Source organism: Octodon degus, unplaced genomic scaffold (genome assembly GCF_000260255.1).
Source record: "Octodon degus isolate 3935 unplaced genomic scaffold, OctDeg1.0 scaffold00103, whole genome shotgun sequence".
Classification (NCBI taxonomy): Eukaryota; Metazoa; Chordata; class Mammalia; order Rodentia; family Octodontidae; genus Octodon; species Octodon degus.
Genome location: NW_004524679.1, coordinates 7,235,232 through 7,239,990, shown reverse-complemented (window position 1 = coordinate 7,239,990; position 4,759 = coordinate 7,235,232). Strand labels below are relative to the sequence as shown.

At 39.9% G+C, this 4,759-nt stretch overlaps 1 pseudogene; it reads right to left on the bottom strand.

Moving 5' to 3' along the window:
• Nucleotides 1-1,208: 1,208 nt before the first annotated feature.
• On the bottom strand, nt 1,209-3,283 carry LOC101581180 (annotated as a pseudogene).
• Nucleotides 3,284-4,759: the final 1,476 nt, after the last annotated feature.

Here is a 4,759-nt window from a genome sequence, read left to right as displayed (position 1 = left end):
TCTGAGGTCCTATAGCATGTAGCATTTTTTCCATCATTCAACCTATGAATTTTTTATTAGTTAAATGTGTTTCTTATATAAAGCATATTGATGGATATTGTTTCTTAATCCACTCTGCCAGTCTATTTCTTCTAATTGGTGAATGGAATACATTTACATTGGTGGTATAATTGATATGTATTGACTTAGGTTTGTTATGTCATTTTCCTCTTGTTGTTTCCCTACTTTTATCCTGTGTTTAGTTGGTTCTTTTTGTTGTTGTTGTTGTTGTTGTTGTTGTTGTTGTTAGAATTGTGATTGTATCAATCCCTTTCTAGAATATCTTTTAGTATTTTGTGGAGGATTGGTTTGGTCATCATGAATTTCTTTAATTGATCTTTGTTATGGAAGTATTTCACTTCTCCGTTAAACTTTCAAGAGAATTTTCAGCGTATACCAGTCTAGGTTGGAGTTTGTTTTCTTGGAGAATTGAAGTACTTCACTCCATGCTTTCCTTGACTTAATGACTTGTGAGGCGAAATCTGCTGTTATTCTGATGGGTTTCGATTTAACTGTGATCTGTTTCTTTCTTTTTTTTCTAGTGGGTTTTAGGGCATTGTTCTTTTGCTGAATTTCTGGCATCTTGACTATTATATGTCTGGGTGTAGCTTTAAGTGGGTTGATATATTTGGAGTCCTATATGCCTCAGTTACTGAATTTCTGATTTTTCCCCATATTTCAGAATTTTTCGGCTATTAGGTCTGCCCATATAATTTTTACCCCAGACCTATATACGTCATTTGTGTTGCCTCTCTTTTTCTCACCAATGCCTATTAGTCTTATGTTTTTCTTCTTTTCATCATCTTGCAGCTGTTGAATAATTTCCAGCATCTTGCTTTTTTTAATAGTCTTTCCTTACCTTTTTACTAGCTGCAATGGAGTCTTCAAGGTCTGAAAATCTATCTTAACTTCTCTCTCTCTCTCTCTCTCTCTCTCTCTCTCTCTCTCTCTCTCTCTCTCTCTCTCAAAAAGTTTATGAATCTCCAGTCAAAACCAACTGGGTATGTCAGGTAAACCTCTCTGGAAGTGTGATCACTACACTCCCAGGTGGACCACAGGATGCACACCACCTGGATTGTCCTCAGAAGGCTCTGTCATCAACAGGTAACAGAGTAAAGCCCCAGAGCTCTTTCTTTCCAATGAACAGGTATAGACAGGGGCAGAAGAGATTACTCAATCTTCATCTTCTTTCCTTGTGGCTTGTGGTCTCCTCTTCCTCCTGGGATTCCTCAGAAGCCACCTCGCCCTCCAAAGCTTCCTGGCCTCTGCCTCTGAATCAACCTGAGCCACCTCTGCCACCACTCCAGCCCCCAAAGCCACCTCAGCCACCTCCATGGCCCCCAAATTCCCCTTCACCTTTAGGTTTGTAGTAGTCCAAGGTGACTTTGTTTCCATCAATTTCTCCATCTTCCACGGCCTCTTTGGTAGCCTTGACATTTTCCTCAGTGTTGAAACCCACAAAACCAAACCCCTTGGAGGAGTCAGTTTCCAAGTCGGTGTCAATCCTTGTTCCAATGAAGCAATCAAATGATTTCTTTAAGGTCTTTTCAGTGGTTTCCTCAGACAGACCCTTGATGAACAGGTTTTAAATGGCTGGCTTTTTGCATTAGGTGACCCCCTGCATTCTTGCAGCTCCAGTCTGATCATTCTGCCCTCATTTTCGTTTTTATTGCAAGAGCTCAAAGATTCTTTTGCGTCTTCAAATGAAACAAATTCTATGAAGGCGTACCCTTTAGATCTGCCATTTTGGTTCTGGGGCACTTTGATAAATTTGCCTTCTCAAATACTTCCTGAAGAGTTTCTTCTGTTGCACTGAAGGAAAGCTTGCTTAAGTACGGAGTTTTGGATTTGCTGCTCCAGGTGCTGTTCTTTCCCCTCTGTAGTCTTGATTTTGACCTTTCTCCTGAGTATAGAAGAGGGAAACAGATCGCCCATCTATCTCTGTTTTCTGCTTTTCTTCAAAAGTTTTCTCTGTATTAGCTTGTCTTAAAATCAATATAAGCAATCACTTTGCTTTTCCCATCCTTGCTGACTAGTCTGACCTCTTTGGCATCTTCACACACTTCTTTTAATTCATCCCAAGTGACTTTGTAAGGGAGATTTTTGGCCAAATGTGTTCTTGCATCTTGATCTTTCTTGCTGTCTTTTCCTTTGGACTTCTCTAGTTTAATTTTACTGTTTAAGACTTTTAAACCAGTGAGTGGCAAGCCTCCTCCAGGTCTTCAGTAGATTCAAAGTCTACATAGCCAAACTTCCTATTTGTACCAATTCTGACATCTACAGTACTGAGATCATTTTTAGCAAAAGCTGCACTGATACCAATATTTAGTTCAGGAACATATTTGTAAGAATTCAGATTTCCAACAAAGTAATTGAAAGCTGTAGTGGGTTCTGTGCCTTCCATTCTTAGTTTCGTGGCTTCAGGAGCTGCCTCTTGTTTTATCATTTCCTTCTTGCGTTTGCGAGGTGCTTCTTTGACAGGCTTTCCTCTTTTTCCTCATCCTCCTCATCTTCGTCCTCCTCATCCACACCCTCATCTTCATCCTCATTGTCTTCATCCTAATCCTCCTAGTCCTCCTCCTCAGCCACACTCTTGGCTTTGACAGAGGCAGCTTTTGCAGGTGCTTTCTTCCCTTTGGCTGGCATCATTTCCATGGCTTCTTCCTCAGAGTTCTTCTCCTCATCATCCTTGTCCTCCTCCTCATCATCACCATCCTCATTCTCTTCATCCTCTGAGGTGGGGGCTGCAGCCACTGTGTTTATTACATTTGGTTCAAATTCCTCATCTTCATCCTCATCCTCTTCATTCTCACTGATGTCTTCCTAATCCTCATCGTTGTCTTCCTTCTTGGCATTTTTGCCTTTTTTTGCCCCCTTGGCTGTGGCTACAGTGTCTTTCTTACTAGGAGTTGCAACAACAGCTTTATTTGGTCTGGCTCCCTTCTTGCCAGACACTGTAACTGCCTTGTCAGGAGTCATTGTCTTCTTGGCAGGAGTGGCCACCCCCATTTTCACTGTGGTGAAAACTGCCCCCTTTTTGGTTAGAGAATCCATTACATTTTTGCTGGAGTCATAAGAGCCTTCGTTTTTTTTTTTTTTCTGAGGATTACAATCTCTTCTTCACTGCTGTTGTATTCTTCATTGTCTGACATTTCCTCATCATCACTTTCTTATACCTCCTATGGAGGAGATGCCATTTTCTTCGGGTCCCTTGATTTTTATCAGCCTTTGAGAGCTTTACCATGATGGTGATTTACAGTGGCAGAGTGTGTGGTGAGCAAGTGGTGCAGATAAGCCTAGAAGAAACCTAAGCACTGTAGATGGCCGCCGCTGAATCTGAAGAATCAGGAGTGTTTAAGCATGGCAGCCAAACAGTGCTAGACATTTCTATCTTCACTTACATTCAAATGGTTTTAAAAACTTGTGATTGAGGTTTTAATATCTTTTCTTTCCATAAATTTATTGGGAAACAAATAGCAATGAGACAGTTTCAAACCAAACTGGTAGGACAATTTTAATAATTAACACATTGTATAAATTCTTCCTAGTGGTTAATTGCTATACAAGATGTAGACATGATATCCTACTTACAAACACCATTACAACAGGTCCCTCTATTCATTAACAGAATGTAATTGTATATCCATCCTAGCCATTTTAATACACAGATACAAAATGGACATTCATCTGGATCCCCTATTTCTTGTTAAGTTCCGTTATTTGAGTACTGAAGGTGTGTAAACTCAGTAAAATATCTAAAAGAGTTCAGTAGTCCATAAGAGTATTGGGTCTTCTGCTTGACTGGCAATGTCAGAAATTGTTGACCTGAGTCCTCTAGAGCTCAACATAACAGCATGGCTTTACTTTATATATTTCGTTTTTATACTTTTCCGCTGGATGGCTAAGACCAAGGTAAAACAGGACAGATGTAACAAGAGTTGTGCCATTTGGGTCGGAGAAGGTCAGTGAAATCCCCTAGGATTTATAGTGAGATCCTGTAGCTCAGATTGGAGAACATTTGTCAGTGTCAGCCATGTGGATGAGTCATGGCCATTGCTAGGCCAATGTGCTATCTGTGAAAGACTGAGAGAGTGTTTTCTCCCCATGTGACTCTCCTTAGGCACACTCGACATCATTGATCACTTTCCTCTTTGGCCCCATAATTTCTTTGATCAGAAAGTTTGGGACACTACAGAGTTACATGACGTTACAGTACAAGTTCTTATATGTCCTGAGTCTTAATTGACCTTAGAAGGCTAGGGCCAAAATGTTGGCATTCCTTGCAGCTCTCCTTTTTCTCCAATTTTGGAGTGCAAATGTAGGTTGTTAACCATCCAGAGGACAAGCTTATTGTTATTATCAAACAACTTAGGCTATTAAGCTTAACCTCACTATCTGTCTGCATCAAACATCTTAGGCATAATAAGGAACAAGTATTTTTCATCAAGTATTGATATGTTGAAATTTGAGTCCCTACATAATATGACAAAAAACAGTTAAAAAGTAGAATATATTTTAAAAATAGGATAAAGAATTATATACTTCTCATGTTTGCACATAAGTCCAAAAATCTCAACATATACAACCTTGAAGCAGGACAGTCCCACAATATTTCTTTTCCTGTCTCTAGCTTTCAATCACCAGCTCCTTCTTCTTGAACATGCACCTACTCAAGAGACATCATGGCAACAACTGGTATGTCATAAGGAGCAGCCCATAC